The sequence below is a fragment of the Rhynchophorus ferrugineus genome, unplaced genomic scaffold (genome assembly GCF_030347505.1).
Source record: "Rhynchophorus ferrugineus isolate W39M unplaced genomic scaffold, kcgeb_rfMv2 rfM3, whole genome shotgun sequence".
In the NCBI taxonomy this organism is placed as follows: domain Eukaryota; kingdom Metazoa; phylum Arthropoda; class Insecta; order Coleoptera; family Curculionidae; genus Rhynchophorus; species Rhynchophorus ferrugineus.
Window position 1 is genome coordinate 40901327 of NW_027472582.1, and position 23106 is coordinate 40924432.

Sequence of the window (23106 nt, forward strand, 5' to 3'; positions counted from 1 at the left end):
CTTATGAATTAGTGATTTCGTTCCAATTCACATTCCAAGTAATATTCGGCATGCTAATTACGTTGCCGATTGCTAAATTGCATTATCTCCTTTAGTTTCCGAGATATGGACAATCGAAATTTTACACCTTAGAGTCTGTTTCTAACTGGGGTCAAAATTGTAAAATGGTCTTACGAATTAGCGATTTCGTTCCAATTCACATTCCAAGTAATATTCGGCATGCTAAATACGTTGCCGATTGCCAAATTGCATTATCTCTTATAGTTTCCGAGATATGGACTATCGACATCTGACAATATTGGCTCTGTTTCTAACTTGGGCCAGAATTGTAAAATGGTCTTATGAATTAGCGATTTCGTTCCAATCCACATTCCAAGTAATATTCGGCATGCTAATTACGTTGCCGATTGCCAAATTGCATTATCTCCTATAGTTTCCGAGATATGGACAATCGAAATTTTACACCTTAGAGTCTGTTTCTAACTGGGGTCAAAATTGTAAAATGGTCTTACGAATTAGCGATTTCGTTCCAATTCACATTCCAAGTAATATTCGGCATGCTAATTACGCTGCCGATTGCCAAATTGCATTATCTCTTATAGTTTCCGAGATATGGAATATCGACATCTAACAATATTGGCTCTGCTTCTAACTTGGGCCAGAATTGTAAAATGGTCTTACGAGAAAAAGATTTCGTTCCAATTCACATTCCAAGTAATATTCGGCATGCTAATTACGTTGCCGATTGCCAAATTGCATTATCTCTTATAGTTTCCGAGATATGGGCTATCGACATCTGACAATATTGGCTCTGCTTCTAACTTGGGCCAGAATTGTAAAATGGTCTTACGAGATAAAGATTTCGTTCCAATTCACATTGCAAGTAATATTCGGCATGCTAATTACGTTGCCGATTGCCAAATTGCATTATCTCTTATAGTTTCCGAGATATGGGCTATCGACATCTGACAATATTGGCTCTGCTTCTAACTTGGGCCAGAATTGTAAAATGGTCTTATAAATTAGCGATTTCTCTCCAATTCACATTCCAAGTAATATTCGGCATGCTAATTACGTTGCCGATTGCCAAATTGCATTATCTCTTATAGTTTCCGAGATATGGACTATCGACATCTGACAATATTGGCTCTGCTTCTATCTTGCGCCAGAATTGTAAAATGGTCTTATGAATTAGCGATTTGGCTCCAATTCACATTCTAAGTAATATTCGGCATGCTAATTACGCTGCCGATTGCCAAATTGCTTTATCTCTTATAGTTTCCGAGATATGGGCAATCGAAATTTTACACCTTAGAGTCTGTTTCTAACTGGGGTCAAAATTGTAAAATGGTCTTATGAATTAGCGATTTCGTTCCAATTCACATTCCAAGTAATATTCGGCATGCTAATTACGTTGCCGATTGCCAAATTGCATTATCTCTTATAGTTTCCGAGATATGGACAATCGAAATTTTACACCTTAGAGTCTGTTTCTAACTAGTAAGTTTCCGAGATATGGACTATCGACATCTAACAATATTGGCTCTGCTTCTAACTTGGGCCAGAATTGTAAAATGGTCTTACGAATTAGCGATTTCGTTCCAATTCACGTTCCAATTAATATTCGGTATGCTAATTACAATGCCGATTGCCAAATTGCATTATCTCTTATAGTTTCCGAGATATGGACTATCGACATCTGACAATATTTGCTCTGCTTCTAACTTGGGCCAGAATTGTAAAATGGTCTTATGAATTAGCGATTTCGTTCCAATTCACATTCCAAGTAATATTCGGCATGCTAATTACGTTGCCGATTGCTAAATTGCATTATCTCCTTTAGTTTCCGAGATATGGACTATCGACATCTGACAATATTGGCTCTGCTTCTAACTTGGGCCAGAATTGTAAAATGGTTTTATGAATTAGCGATTTCGTTCCAATTCACATTCCAAGTAATATTCGGCATGCTAATTACGCTGCCGATTGCCAAATTGCATTATCTCTTATAGTTTCCGAGATATGGACAATCGAAATCTTACACCTTAGAGTCTGTTTCTAACTGGGGTCAAAATTGTAAAATTGTCTTACGAATTAGCGATTTCGTTCCAATTCACATTCCAAGTAATATTCGGCATGCTAATTACGCTGCCGATTGCCAAATTGCATTATCTCTTATAGTTTCCGAGATATGGAATATCGACATCTAACAATATTGGCTCTGCTTCTAACTTGGGCCAGAATTGTAAAATGGTCTTACGAGAAAAACATTTCGTTCCAATTCACATTCCAAGTAATATTCGGCATGCTAATTACGTTGCCGATTGCCAAATTGCATTATCTCTTATAGTTTCCGAGATATGGGCTATCGACATCTGACAATATTGGCTCTGCTTCTAACTTGGGCCAGAATTGTAAAATGGTCTTATAAATTAGCGATTTCGCTCCAATTCACATTCCAAGTAATATTCGGCATGCTAATTACGTTGCCGATTGCCAAATTGCATTATCTCTTATAGTTTCCGAGATATGGACTATCGACATCTGACAATATTGGCTCTGCTTCTAACTTGCGCCAGAATTGTAAAATGGTCTTATGAATTAGCGATTTGGCTCCAATTCACATTCTAAGTAATATTCGGCATGCTAATTACGCTGCCGATTGCCAAATTGCTTTATCTCTTATAGATTCCGAGATATGGGCAATCGAAATTTTACACCTTAGAGTCTGTTTCTAACTGGGGTCAAAATTGTAAAATGGTCTTATGAATTAGCGATTTCGTTCCAATTCACATTCCAAGTAATATTCGGTATGCTGATTACGCTGTCGATTGCCAAATTGCATTATCTCTTATAGTTTCCGAGATATGGACTATCGACATCTAACAATATTGGCTCAGCTTCTAACTTGGGCCAGAATTGTAAAATGGTCTTATAAATTAGCGATTTCGCTCCAATTCACATTCCAAGTAATATTCGGCATGCTTATTACGTTGCCGATTGCCAAATTGCATTATCTCTTATAGTTTCCGAGATATGGACTATCGACATCTGACAATATTGGCTCTGCTTCTAACTTGCGCCAGAATTGTAAAATGGCCTTATGAATTAGCGATATGGCTCCAATTCACATTCCAAGTAATATTCGGCATGCTAATTACGTTGCCGATTGCCAAATTGCATTATCTCTTATAGTTTCCGAGATATGGGCAATCGAAATTTTACACCTTAGAGTCTGTTTCTAACTGGGGTCAAAATTGTAAAATGGTCTTATGAATTAGCGATTTCGCTCCAATTCACATTCCAAGTAATATTTGGCATGCTAATTACGTTGCCGATTGCCAAATTACATTATCTCTTATAGTTTCCGAGATATGGACTATCGACATCTGACAATATTGGCTCTGCATCTAAATTGGGCCAGAATGGTAAAATTGCCTTACGAATTAGCGATTTCGTTCCAATTCACATTCCTAGTAATATTCGGCATGCTAATTACGCTGCCGATTGCCAAATTGCATTATCTCTTATAGTTTCCGAGATATGGACTATCGACATCTAACAATATTGGCTCTGCTTCTAACTTGGGCCAGAATTGTAAAATGGTCTTACGAATTAGCGATTTCGTTCCAATTCACATTCCAAGTAATATTCGGTATGCTAATTACGTTGCCGATTGCCAAATTGCATTATCTCTTATAGTTTCCGAGATATGGACTATCGACATCTGACAATATTGGCTCTGCTTCTAACTTGGGCCAGAATTGTAAAATGGTCTTATGAATTAGCGATTTCGTTCCAATTCACATTCCAAGTAATATTCGGCATGCTAATTACGTTGCCGATTGCTAAATTGCATTATCTCCTTTAGTTTCCGAGATATGGACAATCGAAATTTTACACCTTAGAGTCTGTTTCTAACTGGGGTCAAAATTGTAAAATGGTCTTACGAATTAGCGATTTCGTTCCAATTCACATTCCAAGTAATATTCTTCATGCTAAATACGTTGCCTATTGCCAAATTGCATTATCTCTTATAGTTTCCGAGATATGGACTATCGACATCTGACAATATTGGTTCTGCTTCTAACTTGCGCCAGAATTGTAAAATGGTCTTATGAATTAGCGATTTCGCTCCAATTCACATTCCAAGTAATATTCGGCATGCTAATTACGTTGCCGATTGCCAAATTGCATTATCTCTTATAGTTCCCGAGATATAGACAATCGAAATTTTACACCTTAGAGTGTGTTTCTAACTGGGGTCAAAATTGTAAAATGGTCTTACGAATTAGCGATTTCGCTCCAATTCACATTCCAAGTAATATTCGGCATGCTAATTACGCTGCCGATTGCCAAATTGCATTATCTCTTATAGTTTCCGAGATATGGACTATCGACATCTAACAATATTGGCTCTGCTTCTAACTTGGGCCAGAATTGTAAAATGGTCTTACGAATTAGCGATTTCGTTCCAATTCACATTCCAAGTAATATTCGGCATGCTAATTACGTTGCCGATTGCCAAATTTCATTATCTCTTATGGTTTCCGAGATATGGACTATCGACATCTGACAATATTGGCTCTGCTTCTAACTTGGGCCAGAATTGTAAAATGGTCTTATGAATTAGCGATTTCGCTCCAATTCACAATCCAAGTAATATTCGGCATGCTAATTACGTTGCCGATTGCCAAATTGCATTATCTCTTATAGTTACCGAGATATGGACTATCGACATCTAACAATATTGGTTCTGCTTCTAACTTCCAAGTAATGGTAATGGACCACATTCCAAGTAATATTTGGCATGCTAATTACGCTGCCGATCGCCAAATTGCATTATCTCTTATAGTTTCCGAGATATGGAATATCGACATCTAACAATATTGGCTCTGCTTCTAACTTGGGCCAGAATTGTAAAATGGTCTTACGAGATAACGATTTCGTTCCAATTCACATTCCAAGTAATATTCGGCATGCTAATTACGTTGCCGATTGCCAAATTGCATTATCTCTTATAGTTTCCGAGATATGGACTATCGACATCTGACAATATTGGCTCTGCTTCTAACTTGGGCCAGAATTGTAAAATGGCCTTATAAATTAGCGATTTCGCTCCAATTCACATTCCAAGTAATATTCGGCATGCTAATTACGTTGCCGATTGCCAAATTGCATTATCTCTTATAGTTTCCGAGATATGGACTATCGACATCTGACAATATTGGCTCTGCTTCTAACTTGCACCAGAATTGTAAAATGGTCTTATGAATTAGCGATTTGGCTCCAATTCACATTCGAAGTAATATTCGGCATGCTAATTACGTTGCCGATTGCCAAACTGCATTATCTCTTATAGTTTCCGAGATATGGGAAATCGAAATTTTACACCTTAGAGTCTGTTTCTAACTGGGGTCAAAATTGTAAAATGGTCTTATGAATTAGCGATTTCGTTCCAATTCACATTCCAAGTAATATTCGGCATGTTAATTACGTTGCCGATTGCCAAATTGCATTATCTCTTATAGCTTCCGAGATATGGACTATCGACATCTGACAATATTGGCTCTGCTTCTAACTTGGGCCAGAATTCTAAAATGGTTTTATGAATTAGCGATTTCGTTCCAATTCACATTCCAAGTAATATTCGGCATGCTAATTACGCTGCCGATTGCCAAATTGCATTATCTCTTATAGTTTCCGAGATATGGATAATCGAAATTTTACACCTTAGAGTCTGTTTCTAACTGGGGTCAAAATTGTAAAATGGTCTTACGAATTAGCGATTTCGTTCCAATTCACATTCCAAGTAATATTCGGCATGCTAATTACGCTGCCGATTGCCAAATTGCATTATCTCTTATAGTTTCCGAGATATGGACTATCGACATCTAACAATATTGGCTCTGCTTCTAACTTGGGCCAGAATTGTAAAATGGTCTTACGAATTAGCGATTTCGTTCCAATTCACATTCCAAGTAATATTCGGCATGCTATTTACGTTGCCGATTGCCAAATTGCATTATCTCTTATGGTTTCCGAGATATGGACTATCGACATCTGACAATATTGGCTCTGCTTTTAACTTGGGCCAGAATTGTAAAATGGTCTTATGAATTAGCGATTTCGCTCCAATTCACATTCCAAGTAATATTCGGCATGCTAATTACGTTGCCGATTGCCAAATTGCATTATGTCTTATTGTTACCGAGATATGGACTATCGACATCTAACAATATTGGCTCTGCTTCTAACTTGGGCCAGAATTGTAAAATGGTCTTATGAAATAGCGATTTCGCTCCAATTCACATTCCAAGTAATATTCGGCATGCTAATTACGTTGCCGATTGCCAAATTGCATTATCTCTTATAGTTTCCGAGATATGGACTATCGACATCTGACAATATTGGCTCTGCTTCTAACTTGCGAAAGAATTGTAAAATGGTCTTATGAATTAGCGATTTGGCTCCAATTCACATTCCAAGTAATATCCGGCATACTAATTACGTTGCCGATTGCCAAATTGCATTATCTCTTATAGTTTCCGAGATATGGACAATCGAAATTTTACACCTTAGAGTGTGTTTCTAACTGGGGTCAAAATTGTAAAATGGTCTTACGAATTAGCGATTTCGTTCCAATTCACATTCCAAGTAATATTCGGCATGCTAATTACGCTGCCGATTGCCAAATTGCATTATCTCTTATAGTTTCCGAGATATGGAATATCGACATCTAACAATATTGGCTCTGCTTCTAACTTGGGCCAGAATTGTAAAATGGTCTTACGAGATAACGATTTCGTTCCAATTCACATTCCAAGTAATATTCGGCATGCTAATTACGTTGCCGAATGCCAAATTGCATTATCTCTTATAGTTTCCGAAATATGGACTATCGACATCTGACAATATTGGCTCTGCTTCTAACTTGGGCCAGAATTGTAAAATGGTCTTATAAATTAGCGATTTCACTCCAATTCACATTCCAAGTAATATTCGGCATGCTAATTACGTTGCCGATTGCCAAATTGCATTATCTCTTATAGTTTCCGAGATATGGACAATCGAAATTTTACACCTTAGAGTCTGTTTCTAACTGGGGTCAAAATTGTAAAATGGTCTTACGAATTAGCGATTTCGTTCCAATTCACATTCCAAGTAATATTCGGCATGCTAATTACGCTGCCGATTGCCAAATTGCATTATCTCTGATAGTTTCCGAGATATGGAATATCGACATCTAACAATATTGGCTCTGCTTCTAACTTGGGCCAGAATTGTAAAATGGTCTTACGAGATAACGATTTCGTTCCAATTCACATTCCAAGTAATATTCGGCATGCTAATTACGTTGCCGAATGCCAAATTGCATTATCTCTTATAGTTTCCGAAATATGGACTATCGACATCTGACAATATTGGCTCTGCTTCTAACTTGGGCCAGAATTGTAAAATGGTCTTATAAATTAGCGATTTCACTCCAATTCACATTCCAAGTAATATTCGGCATGCTAATTACGTTGCCGATTGCCAAATTACATTATCTCTTATAGTTTCCGAGATATGGACAATCGAAATTTTACACCTTAGAGTCTGTTTCTAACTGGGGTCAAAATTGTAAAATGGTCTTACGAATTAGCGATTTTGTTCCAATTCACATTCCAAGTAATATTCGGCATGCTAATTACGTTGCCGAATGCCAAATTGCATTATCTCTTATAGTTTCCGAAATATGGACTATCGACATCTGACAATATTGGCTCTGCTTCTAACTTGGGCCAGAATTGTAAAATGGTCTTATAAATTAGCGATTTCACTCCAATTCACATTCCAAGTAATATTCGGCATGCTAATTACGTTGCCGATTGCCAAATTGCATTATCTCTTATAGTTTCCGAGATATGGACAATCGAAATTTTACACCTTAGAGTCTGTTTCTAACTGGGGTCAAAATTGTAAAATGGTCTTACGAATTAGCGATTTTGTTCCAATTCACATTCCAAGTAATATTCGGCATGCTAATTACGTTGCCGAATGCCAAATTGCATTATCTCTTATAGTTTCCGAAATATGGACTATCGACATCTGACAATATTGGCTCTGCTTCTAACTTGCGAAAGAATTGTAAAATGGTCTTATGAATTAGCGATTTGGCTCCAATTCACATTCCAAGTAATATTCGGCATACTAATTACGTTGCCGATTGCCAAATTGCATTATCTCTTATAGTTTCCGAGATATGGACAATCGAAATTTTACACCTTAGAGTCTGTTTCTAACTGGGGTCAAAATTGTAAAATGGTCTTACGAATTAGCGATTTCGTTCCAATTCACATTGCAAGTAATATTCGGCATGCTAATTACGCTGCCGATTGCCAAATTGCATTATCTCTTATAGTTTACGAGATATGGACTATCGACATCTAACAATATTGGCTCAGCTTCTAACTTGGGCCAGAATTGTAAAATGGTCTTACGAATTAGCGATTTCGTTCCAATTCACATTCCAAGTAATATTCGGCATGCTAATTACGTTGCCGATTGCCAAATTGCATTATCTCTTATAGTTTCCGAGATATGGGCTATCGACATCTTACAATATTGGCTCTGCTTCTAACTTGGGCCAGAATTGTAAAATGGTCTTATAAATTAGCGATTTCGCTCCAATTCACATTCCAAGTAATATTCGGCATGCTAATTACGTTGCCGATTGCCAAATTGCATTATCTCTTATAGTTTCCGAGATATGGACTATCGACATCTGACAATATTGGCTCTGCTTCTAACTTGCGCCAGAATTGTAAAATGGTCTTATGAATTAGCGATTTGGCTCCAATTCACATTCTAAGTAATATTCGGCATGCTAATTACGCTGCCGATTGCCAAATTGCTTTATCTCTTATAGTTTCCGAGATATGGGCAATCGAAATTTTACACCTTAGAGTCTGTTTCTAACTGGGGTCAAAATTGTAAAATGGTCTTATGAATTAGCGATTTCGTTCCAATTCACATTCCAAGTAATATTCGGCATGCTAATTACGTTGCCGATTGCCAAATTGCATTATCTCTTATAGTTTCCGAGATATGGACAATCGAAATTTTACACCTTAGAGTCTGTTTCTAACTGGGGTCAAAATTGTAAAATGGTCTTACGAATTACCGATTTCGTTCCAATTCACATTCCAAGTAATATTCGGTATGCTGATTACGCTGTCGATTGCCAAATTGCATTATCTCTTATAGTTTCCGAGATATGGACTATCGACATCTAACAATATTGGCTCAGCTTCTAACTTGGGCCAGAATTGTAAAATGGTCTTACGTATTAGCGATTTCGTTCCAATTCACATTCCAAGTAATATTCGGCATGCTAATTACGTTGCCGATTGCCAAATTGCATTATCTCTTATAGTTTCCGAGATATGGACTATCGACATCTGACAATATTGGCTCTGCTTCTAACTTGGGCCAGAATAGTAAAATGGTCTTATAAATTAGCGATTTCGCTCCAATTCACATTCCAAGTAATATTCGGCATGCTTATTACGTTGCCGATTGCCAAATTGCATTATCTCTTATAGTTTCCGAGATATGGACTATCGACATCTGACAATATTGGCTCTGCTTCTAACTTGCGCCAGAATTGTAAAATGGCCTTATGAATTAGCGATATGGCTCCAATTCACATTCCAAGTAATATTCGGCATGCTAATTACGTTGCCGATTGCCAAATTGCATTATCTCTTATAGTTTCCGAGATATGGGCAATCGAAATTTTACACCTTAGAGTCTGTTTCTAACTGGGGTCAAAATTGTAAAATGGTCTTATGAATTAGCGATTTCGCTCCAATTCACATTCCAAGTAATATTTGGCATGCTAATTACGTTGCCGATTGCCAAATTACATTATCTCTTATAGTTTCCGAGATATGGACTATCGACATCTGACAATATTGGCTCTGCATCTAAATTGGGCCAGAATGGTAAAATTGTCTTACGAATTAGCGATTTCGTTCCAATTCACATTCCTAGTAATATTCGGCATGCTAATTACGCTGCCGATTGCCAAATTGCATTATCTCTTATAGTTTCCGAGATATGGACTATCGACATCTAACAATATTGGCTCTGCTTCTAACTTGGGCCAGAATTGTAAAATGGTCTTACGAATTAGCGATTTCGTTCCAATTCACATTCCAAGTAATATTCGGTATGCTAATTACGTTGCCGATTGCCAAATTGCATTATCTCTTATAGTTTCCGAGATATGGACTATCGACATCTGACAATATTGGCTCTGCTTCTAACTTGGGCCAGAATTGTAAAATGGTCTTATGAATTAGCGATTTCGTTCCAATTCACATTCCAAGTAATATTCGGCATGCTAATTACGTTGCCGATTGCTAAATTGCATTATCTCCTTTAGTTTCCGAGATATGGACAATCGAAATTTTACACCTTAGAGTCTGTTTCTAACTGGGGTCAAAATTGTAAAATGGTCTTACGAATTAGCGATTTCGTTCCAATTCACATTCCAAGTAATATTCTTCATGCTAAATACGTTGCCTATTGCCAAATTGCATTATCTCTTATAGTTTCCGAGATATTGACTATCGACATCTGACAATATTGGTTCTGCTTCTAACTTGCGCCAGAATTGTAAAATGGTCTTATGAATTAGCGATTTCGCTCCAATTCACATTCCAAGTAATATTCGGCATGCTAATTACGTTGCCGATTGCCAAATTGCATTATCTCTTATAGTTCCCGAGATATAGACAATCGAAATTTTACACCTTAGAGTGTGTTTCTAACTGGGGTCAAAATTGTAAAATGGTCTTACGAATTAGCGATTTCGCTCCAATTCACATTCCAAGTAATATTCGGCATGCTAATTACGCTGCCGATTGCCAAATTGCATTATCTCTTATAGTTTCCGAGATATGGACTATCGACATCTAACAATATTGGCTCTGCTTCTAACTTGGGCCAGAATTGTAAAATGGTCTTACGAATTAGCGATTTCGTTCCAATTCACATTCCAAGTAATATTCGGCATGCTAATTACGTTGCCGATTGCCAAATTTCATTATCTCTTATGGTTTCCGAGATATGGACTATCGACATCTGACAATATTGGCTCTGCTTCTAACTTGGGCCAGAATTGTAAAATGGTCTTATGAATTAGCGATTTCGCTCCAATTCACAATCCAAGTAATATTCGGCATGCTAATTACGTTGCCGATTGCCAAATTGCATTATCTCTTATAGTTACCGAGATATGGACTATCGACATCTAACAATATTGGTTCTGCTTCTAACTTCCAAGTAATGGTAATGGACCACATTCCAAGTAATATTTGGCATGCTAATTACGCTGCCGATCGCCAAATTGCATTATCTCTTATAGTTTCCGAGATATGGAATATCGACATCTAACAATATTGGCTCTGCTTCTAACTTGGGCCAGAATTGTAAAATGGTCTTACGAGATAACGATTTCGTTCCAATTCACATTCCAAGTAATATTCGGCATGCTAATTACGTTGCCGATTGCCAAATTGCATTATCTCTTATAGTTTCCGAGATATGGACTATCGACATCTGACAATATTGGCTCTGCTTCTAACTTGGGCCAGAATTGTAAAATGGCCTTATAAATTAGCGATTTCGCTCCAATTCACATTCCAAGTAATATTCGGCATGCTAATTACGTTGCCGATTGCCAAATTGCATTATCTCTTATAGTTTCCGAGATATGGACTATCGACATCTGACAATATTGGCTCTGCTTCTAACTTGCACCAGAATTGTAAAATGGTCTTATGAATTAGCGATTTGGCTCCAATTCACATTCGAAGTAATATTCGGCATGCTAATTACGTTGCCGATTGCCAAACTGCATTATCTCTTATAGTTTCCGAGATATGGGAAATCGAAATTTTACACCTTAGAGTCTGTTTCTAACTGGGGTCAAAATTGTAAAATGGTCTTATGAATTAGCGATTTCGTTCCAATTCACATTCCAAGTAATATTCGGCATGTTAATTACGTTGCCGATTGCCAAATTGCATTATCTCTTATAGCTTCCGAGATATGGACTATCGACATCTGACAATATTGGCTCTGCTTCTAACTTGGGCCAGAATTGTAAAATGGTTTTATGAATTAGCGATTTCGTTCCAATTCACATTCCAAGTAATATTCGGCATGCTAATTACGCTGCCGATTGCCAAATTGCATTATCTCTTATAGTTTCCGAGATATGGATAATCGAAATTTTACACCTTAGAGTCTGTTTCTAACTGGGGTCAAAATTGTAAAATGGTCTTACGAATTAGCGATTTCGTTCCAATTCACATTCCAAGTAATATTCGGCATGCTAATTACGCTGCCGATTGCCAAATTGCATTATCTCTTATAGTTTCCGAGATATGGACTATCGACATCTAACAATATTGGCTCTGCTTCTAACTTGGGCCAGAATTGTAAAATGGTCTTACGAATTAGCGATTTCGTTCCAATTCACATTCCAAGTAATATTCGGCATGCTATTTACGTTGCCGATTGCCAAATTGCATTATCTCTTATGGTTTCCGAGATATGGACTATCGACATCTGACAATATTGGCTCTGCTTTTAACTTGGGCCAGAATTGTAAAATGGTCTTATGAATTAGCGATTTCGCTCCAATTCACATTCCAAGTAATATTCGGCATGCTAATTACGTTGCCGATTGCCAAATTGCATTATCTCTTATTGTTACCGAGATATGGACTATCGACATCTAACAATATTGGCTCTGCTTCTAACTTGGGCCAGAATTGTAAAATGGTCTTATGAAATAGCGATTTCGCTCCAATTCACATTCCAAGTAATATTCGGCATGCTAATTACGTTGCCGATTGCCAAATTGCATTATCTCTTATAGTTTCCGAGATATGGACTATCGACATCTGACAATATTGGCTCTGCTTCTAACTTGCGAAAGAATTGTAAAATGGTCTTATGAATTAGCGATTTGGCTCCAATTCACATTCCAAGTAATATCCGGCATACTAATTACGTTGCCGATTGCCAAATTGCATTATCTCTTATAGTTTCCGAGATATGGACAATCGAAATTTTACACCTTAGAGTGTGTTTCTAACTGGGGTCAAAATTGTAAAATGGTCTTACGAATTAGCGATTTCGTTCCAATTCACATTCCAAGTAATATTCGGCATGCTAATTACGCTGCCGATTGCCAAATTGCATTATCTCTTATAGTTTCCGAGATATGGAATATCGACATCTAACAATATTGGCTCTGCTTCTAACTTGGGCCAGAATTGTAAAATGGTCTTACGAGATAACGATTTCGTTCCAATTCACATTCCAAGTAATATTCGGCATGCTAATTACGTTGCCGAATGCCAAATTGCATTATCTCTTATAGTTTCCGAAATATGGACTATCGACATCTGACAATATTGGCTCTGCTTCTAACTTGGGCCAGAATTGTAAAATGGTCTTATAAATTAGCGATTTCACTCCAATTCACATTCCAAGTAATATTCGGCATGCTAATTACGTTGCCGATTGCCAAATTGCATTATCTCTTATAGTTTCCGAGATATGGACAATCGAAATTTTACACCTTAGAGTCTGTTTCTAACTGGGGTCAAAATTGTAAAATGGTCTTACGAATTAGCGATTTCGTTCCAATTCACATTCCAAGTAATATTCGGCATGCTAATTACGCTGCCGATTGCCAAATTGCATTATCTCTGATAGTTTCCGAGATATGGAATATCGACATCTAACAATATTGGCTCTGCTTCTAACTTGGGCCAGAATTGTAAAATGGTCTTACGAGATAACGATTTCGTTCCAATTCACATTCCAAGTAATATTCGGCATGCTAATTACGTTGCCGAATGCCAAATTGCATTATCTCTTATAGTTTCCGAAATATGGACTATCGACATCTGACAATATTGGCTCTGCTTCTAACTTGGGCCAGAATTGTAAAATGGTCTTATAAATTAGCGATTTCACTCCAATTCACATTCCAAGTAATATTCGGCATGCTAATTACGTTGCCGATTGCCAAATTGCATTATCTCTTATAGTTTCCGAGATATGGACAATCGAAATTTTACACCTTAGAGTCTGTTTCTAACTGGGGTCAAAATTGTAAAATGGTCTTACGAATTAGCGATTTTGTTCCAATTCACATTCCAAGTAATATTCGGCATGCTAATTACGTTGCCGAATGCCAAATTGCATTATCTCTTATAGTTTCCGAAATATGGACTATCGACATCTGACAATATTGGCTCTGCTTCTAACTTGCGAAAGAATTGTAAAATGGTCTTATGAATTAGCGATTTGGCTCCAATTCACATTCCAAGTAATATTCGGCATACTAATTACGTTGCCGATTGCCAAATTGCATTATCTCTTATAGTTTCCGAGATATGGACAATCGAAATTTTACACCTTAGAGTCTGTTTCTAACTGGGGTCAAAATTGTAAAATGGTCTTACGAATTAGCGATTTCGTTCCAATTCACATTGCAAGTAATATTCGGCATGCTAATTACGCTGCCGATTGCCAAATTGCATTATCTCTTATAGTTTACGAGATATGGACTATCGACATCTAACAATATTGGCTCAGCTTCTAACTTGGGCCAGAATTGTAAAATGGTCTTACGAATTAGCGATTTCGTTCCAATTCACATTCCAAGTAATATTCGGCATGCTAATTACGTTGCCGATTGCCAAATTGCATTATCTCTTATAGTTTCTGAGATATGGACAATCGAAATTTTACACCTTAGAGTCTGTTTCTAACTGGGGTCAAAATTGTAAAATGGTCTTACGAATTAGCGATTTCGTTCCAATTCACATTCCAAGTAATATTCGGCATGCTAATTACGCTGCCGATTGCCAAATTGCATTATCTCTTATAGCTTCCGAGATATGGACTATCGACATCTGACAATATTGGCTCTGCTTCTAACTTGGACCAGAATTGTAAAATGGTTTTATGAATTAGCGATTTCGTTTCAACTCACATTCCAAGTAATATTCGGCATGCTAATTACGCTGCCGATTGCCAAATTGCATTATCTCTTATAGTTTCCGAGATATGGACAATCGAAATTTTACACCTTAGAGTCTGTTTCTAACTGGGGTCAAAATTGTAAAATGGTCTTACGAATTAGCGATTTCGTTCCAATTCACATTCCAAGTAATATTCGGCATGCTAATTACGCTGCCGATTGCCAAATTGCATTATCTCTTATAGTTTCCGAGATATGGAATATCGACATCTAACAATATTGGCTCTGCTTCTAACTTGGGCCAGAATTGTAAAATGGTCTTACGAGATAAAGATTTCGTTCCAATTCACATTGCAAGTAATATTCGGCATGCTAATTACGTTGCCGATTGCCAAATTGCATTATCTCTTATAGTTTCCGAGATATGGGCTATCGACATCTGACAATATTGGCTCTGCTTCTAACTTGGGCCAGAATTGTGAAATGGTCTTATAAATTAGCGATTTCGCTCCAATTCACATTCCAAGTAATATTCGGCATGCTAATTACGTTGCCGATTGCCAAATTGCATTATCTCTTATAGTTTCCGAGATATGGACTATCGACATCTGACAATATTGGCTCTGCTTCTAACTTGCGCCAGAATTGTAAAATGGTCTTATGAATTAGCGATTTGGCTCCAATTCACATTCTAAGTAATATTCGGCATGCTAATTACGCTGCCGATTGCCAAATTGCTTTATCTCTTATAGTTTCCCAGATATGGGCAATCGAAATTTTACACCTTAGAGTCTGTTTCTAACTGGGGTCAAAATTGTAAAATGGTCTTATGAATTAGCGATTTCGTTCCAATTCACATTCCAAGTAATATTCGGCATGCTAATTACGTTGCCGATTGCCAAATTGCATTATCTCTTATAGTTTCCGAGATATGGACAATCGAAATTTTACACCTTAGAGTCTGTTTCTAACTAGTAAGTTTCCGAGATATGGACTATCGACATCTAACAATATTGGCTCTGCTTCTAACTTGGGCCAGAATTGTAAAATGGTCTTACGAATTAGCGATTTCGTTCCAATTCACGTTCCAATTAATATTCGGTATGCTAATTACAATGCCGATTGCCAAATTGCATTATCTCTTATAGTTTCCGAGATATGGACTATCGACATCTGACAATATTTGCTCTGCTTCTAACTTGGGCCAGAATTGTAAAATGGTCTTATGAATTAGCGATTTCGTTCCAATTCACATTCCAAGTAATATTCGGCATGCTAATTACGTTGCCGATTGCTAAATTGCATTATCTCCTTTAGTTTCCGAGATATGGACTATCGACATCTGACAATATTGGCTCGGCTTCTAACTTGGGCCAGAATTGTAAAATGGTCTTATGAATTAGCGATTTCGTTCCAATTCACATTCCAAGTAATATTCGGCATGCTAATTACGCTGCCGATTGCCAAATTGCATTATCTCTTATAGTTTCCGAGATATGGACAATCGAAATTTTACACCTTAGAGTCTGTTTCTAACTGGGGTCAAAATTGTAAAATTGTCTTACGAATTAGCGATTTCGTTCCAATTCACATTCCAAGTAATATTCGGCATGCTAATTACGCTGCCGATTGCCAAATTGCATTATCTCTTATAGTTTCCGAGATATGGAATATCGACATCTAACAATATTGGCTCTGCTTCTAACTTGGGCCAGAATTGTAAAATGGTCTTACGAGATAAAGATTTCGTTCCAATTCACATTCCAAGTAATATTCGGCATGCTAATTACGTTGCCGATTGCCAAATTGCATTATCTCTTATAGTTTCCGAGATATGGACTATCGACATCTGACAATATTGGCTCTGCTTCTAACTTGCGCCAGAATTGTAAAATGGTCTTATGAATTAGCGATTTGGCTCCAATTCACATTCTAAGTAATATTCGGCATGCTAATTACGCTGCCGATTGCCAAATTGCTTTATCTCTTATAGTTTCCGAGATATGGGCAATCGAAATTTTACACCTTAGAGTCTGTTTCTAACTTGGGCCAGAATTGTAAAATGGTCTTACGTATTAGCGATTTCGTTCCAATTCACATTCCAAGTAATATTCGGCATGCTAATTACGTTGCCGATTGCCAAATTGCATTATCTCTTATAGTTTCCGAGATATGGGCTATCGACATCTGACAATATTGGCTCTGCTTCTAACTTGGGCCAGAATTGTAAAATGGTCTTATAAATTAGCGATTTCGCTCCAATTCACATTCCAAGTAATATTCGGCATGCTTATTACGTTGCCGATTGCCAAATTGCATTATCTCTTATAGTTTCCGAGATATGGACTATCGACATCTGACAATATTGGCTCTGCTTCTAACTTGCGCAAGAATTGTAAAATGGCCTTATGAATTAGCGATATGGCTCCAATTCACATTCCAAGTAATATTCGGCATGCTAATTACGTTGCCGATTGCCAAATTGCATTATCTCTTATAGTTTCCGAGATATGGGCAATCGAAATTTTACACCTTAGAGTCTGTTTCTAACTGGGGTCAAAATTGTAAAATGGTCTTATGAATTAGCGATTTCGCTCCAATTCACATTCCAAGTAATATTTGGCATGCTAATTACGTTGCCGATTGCCAAATTACATTATCTCTTATAGTTTCCGAGATATGGACTATCGACATCTGACAATATTGGCTCTGCATCTAAATTGGGCCAGAATGGTAAAATTGTCTTACGAATTAGAGATTTCGTTCCAATTCACATTCCTAGTAATATTCGGCATGCTAATTACGCTGCCGATTGCCAAATTGCATTATCTCTTATAGTTTCCGAGATATGGACTATCGACATCTAACAATATTGGATCTGCTTCTAACTTGGGCCAGAATTGTAAAATGGTCTTACGAATTAGCGATTTCGTTCCAATTCACATTCCAAGTAATATTCGGTATGCTAATTACGTTGCCGATTGCCAAATTGCATTATCTCTTATAGTTTCCGAGATATGGACTATCGACATCTGACAATATTGGCTCTGCTTCTAACTTGGGCCAGAATTGTAAAATGGTCTTATGAATTAGCGATTTCGTTCCAATTCACATTCCAAGTAATATTCGGCATGCTAATTACGTTGCCGATTGCCAAATTGCATTATCTCTTATAGTTTCCGAGATATGGACTATCGACATCTGACAATATTGGCTCTGCTTCTAACTTGCGCCAGAATTGTAAAATGGTCTTACGAATTAGCGATTTCGCTCCAATTCACATTCCAAGTAATATTCGGCATGCTAATTACGCTGCCGATTGCCAAATTGCATTATCTCTTATAGTTTCCGAGATATGGACTATCAACATCTAACAATATTGGCTCTGCTTCTAACTTGGGCCAGAATTGTAAAATGGTCTTACGAATTAGCGATTTCGTTCCAATTCACATTCCAAGTAATATTCGGCATGCTAATTACGTTGCCGATTGCCAAATTTCATTATCTCTTATGGTTTCCGAGATATGGACTATCGACATCTGACAATATTGGCTCTGCTTCTAACTTGGGCCAGAATTGTAAAATGGTCTTATGAATTAGCGATTTCGCTCCAATTCACATTCCAAGTAATATTCGGCATGCTAATTACGTTGCCGATTGCCAAATTGCATTATCTCTTATAGTTTCCGAGATATGGACTATCGACATCTAACAATATTGGCTCTGCTTCTAACTAGGGCCAGAATTGTAAAATGGTCTTACGAGATAACGATTTCGTTCCAATTCACATTCCAAGTAATATTCGGCATGCTAATTACGTTGCCGATTGCCAAATTGCATTATCTCTTATAGTTTCCGAAATATGGACTATCGACATCTGACAATATTGGCTCTGCTTCTAACTTGGGCCAGAATTGTAAAATGGTCTTATAAATTAGCGATTTCGCTCCAATTCACATTCCAAGTAATATTCGGCATGCTAATTACGTTGCCGATTGCCAAATTGCATTATCTCTTATAGTTTCCGAGATATGGACAATCGAAATTTTACACCTTAGAGTCTGTTTCTAACTGGGGTCAAAATTGTAAAATGGTCTTACGAATTAGCGATTTCGTTCCAATTCACATTCCAAGTAATATTCGGCATGCTAATTACGCTGCCGATTGCCAAATTGCATTATCTCTTATAGTTACCGAGATATGGACTATCGACATCTAACAATATTGGTTCTGCTTCTAACTTCCAAGTAATGGTAATGGACCACATTCCAAGTAATATTTGGCATGCTAATTACGCTGCCGATCGCCAAATTGCATTATCTCTTATAGTTTCCGAGATATGGAATATCGACATCTAACAATATTGGCTCTGCTTCTAACTTGGGCCAGAATTGTAAAATGGTCTTACGAGATAACGATTTCGTTCCAATTCACATTCCAAGTAATATTCGGCATGCTAATTACGTTGCCGATTGCCAAATTGCATTATCTCTTATAGTTTCCGAGATATGGACTATCGACATCTGACAATATTGGCTCTGCTTCTAACTTGGGCCAGAATTGTAAAATGGCCTTATAAATTAGCGATTTCGCTCCAATTCACATTCCAAGTAATATTCGGCATGCTAATTACGTTGCCGATTGCCAAATTGCATTATCTCTTATAGTTTCCGAGATATGGACTATCGACATCTGACAATATTGGCTCTGCTTCTAACTTGCACCAGAATTGTAAAATGGTCTTATGAATTAGCGATTTGGCTCCAATTCACATTCGAAGTAATATTCGGCATGCTAATTACGTTGCCGATTGCCAAATTGCATTATCTCTTATAGTTTCCGAGATATGGGCAATCGAAATTTTACACCTTAGAGTCTGTTTCTAACTGGGGTCAAAATTGTAAAATGGTCTTATGAATTAGCGATTTCGCTCCAATTCACATTCCAAGTAATATTTGGCATGCTAATTACGTTGCCGATTGCCAAATTACATTTTCTCTTATAGTTTCCGAGATATGGACTATCGACATCTGACAATATTGGCTCTGCATCTAAATTGGGCCAGAATGGTAAAATTGTCTTACGAATTAGCGATTTCGTTCCAATTCACATTCCTAGTAATATTCGGCATGCTAATTACGCTGCCGATTGCCAAATTGCATTATCTCTTATAGTTTCCGAGATATGGACTATCGACATCTAACAATATTGGATCTGCTTCTAACTTGGGCCAGAATTGTAAAATGGTCTTACGAATTAGCGATTTCGTTCCAATTCACATTCCAAGTAATATTCGGTATGCTAATTACGTTGCCGATTGCCAAATTGCATTATCTCTTATAGTTTCCGAGATATGGACTATCGACATCTGACAATATTGGCTCTGCTTCTAACTTGGGCCAGAATTGTAAAATGGTCTTATGAATTAGCGATTTCGTTCCAATTCACATTCCAAGTAATATTCGGCATGCTAATTACGTTGCCGATTGCCAAATTGCATTATCTCTTATAGTTTCCGAGATATGGACTATCGACATCTGACAATATTGGCTCTGCTTCTAACTTGGGCCAGAATTGTAAAATGGTCTTATGAATTAGCGATTTGGCTCCAATTCACATTCCAAGTAATATTCGGCATACTAATTACGTTGCCGATTGCCAAATTGCATTATCTCTTATAGTTTCCGAGATATGGACAATCGAAATTTTACACCTTAGAGTCTGTTTCTAACTGGGGTCAAAATTGTAAAATGGTCTTACGAATTAGCGATTTCGTTCCAATTCACATTGCAAGTAATATTCGGCATGCTAATTACGCTGCCGATTGCCAAATTGCATTATCTCTTATAGTTTACGAGATATGGACTATCGACATCTAACAATATTGGCTCAGCTTCTAACTTGGGCCAGAATTGTAAAATGGTCTTACGAATTAGCGATTTCGTTCCAATTCACATTCCAAGTAATATTCGGCATGCTAATTACGTTGCCGATTGCCAAATTGCATTATCTCTTATAGTTTCTGAGATATGGACAATCGAAATTTTACACCTTAGAGTCTGTTTCTAACTGGGGTCAAAATTGTAAAATGGTCTTACGAATTAGCGATTTCGTTCCAATTCACATTCCAAGTAATATTCGGCATGCTAATTACGCTGCCGATTGCCAAATTGCATTATCTCTTATAGCTTCCGAGATATGGACTATCGACATCTGACAATATTGGCTCTGCTTCTAACTTGGACCAGAATTGTAAAATGGTTTTATGAATTAGCGATTTCGTTTCAACTCACATTCCAAGTAATATTCGGCATGCTAATTACGCTGCCGATTGCCAAATTGCATAATCTCTTATAGTTTCCGAGATATGGACAATCGAAATTTTACACCTTAGAGTCTGTTTCTAACTGGGGTCAAAATTGTAAAATGGTCTTACGAATTAGCGATTTCGTTCCAATTCACATTCCAAGTAATATTCGGCATGCTAATTACGCTGCCGATTGCCAAATTGCATTATCTCTTATAGTTTCCGAGATATGGAATATCGACATCTAACAATATTGGCTCTGCTTCTAACTTGGGCCAGAATTGTAAAATGGTCTTACGAGATAAAGATTTCGTTCCAATTCACATTGCAAGTAATATTCGGCATGCTAATTACGTTGCCGATTGCCAAATTGCATTATCTCTTATAGTTTCCGAGATATGGGCTATCGACATCTGACAATATTGGCTCTGCTTCTAACTTGGGCCAGAATTGTAAAATGGTCTTATAAATTAGCGATTTCGCTCCAATTCACATTCCAAGTAATATTCGGCATGCTAATTACGTTGCCGATTGCCAAATTGCATTATCTCTTATAGTTTCCGAGATATGGACTATCGACATCTGACAATATTGGCTCTGCTTCTAACTTGCGCCAGAATTGTAAAATGGTCTTATGAATTAGCGATTTGGCTCCAATTCACATTCTAAGTAATATTCGGCATGCTAATTACGCTGCCGATTGCCAAATTGCTTTATCTCTTATAGTTTCCCAGATATGGGCAATCGAAATTTTACACCTTAGAGTCTGTTTCTAACTGGGGTCAAAATTGTAAAATGGTCTTATGAATTAGCGATTTCGTTCCAATTCACATTCCAAGTAATATTCGGCATGCTAATTACGTTGCCGATTGCCAAATTGCATTATCTCTTATAGTTTCCGAGATATGGACAATCGAAATTTTACACCTTAGAGTCTGTTTCTAACTAGTAAGTTTCCGAGATATGGACTATCGACATCTAACAATATTGGCTCTGCTTCTAACTTGGGCCAGAATTGTAAAATGGTCTTACGAATTAGCGATTTCGTTCCAATTCACGTTCCAATTAATATTCGGTATGCTAATTACAATGCCGATTGCCAAATTGCATTATCTCTTATAGTTTCCGAGATATGGACTATCGACATCTGACAATATTTGCTCTGCTTCTAACTTGGGCCAGAATTGTAAAATGGTCTTATGAATTAGCGATTTCGTTCCAATTCACATTCCAAGTAATATTCGGCATGCTAATTACGTTGCCGATTGCTAAATTGCATTATCTCCTTTAGTTTCCGAGATATGGACTATCGACATCTGACAATATTGGCTCTGCTTCTAACTTGGGCCAGAATTGTAAAATGGTTTTATGAATTAGCGATTTCGTTCCAATTCACATTCCAAGTAATATTCGGCATGCTAATTACGCTGCCGATTGCCAAATTGCATTATCTCTTATAGTTTCCGAGATATGGACAATCGAAATTTTACACCTTAGAGTCTGTTTCTAACTGGGGTCAAAATTGTAAAATTGTCTTACGAATTAGCGATTTCGTTCCAATTCACATTCCAAGTAATATTCGGCATGCTAATTACGCTGCCGATTGCCAAATTGCATTATCTCTTATAGTTTCCGAGATATGGAATATCGACATCTAACAATATTGGCTCTGCTTCTAACTTGGGCCAGAATTGTAAAATGGTCTTACGAGATAAAGATTTCGTTCCAATTCACATTCCAA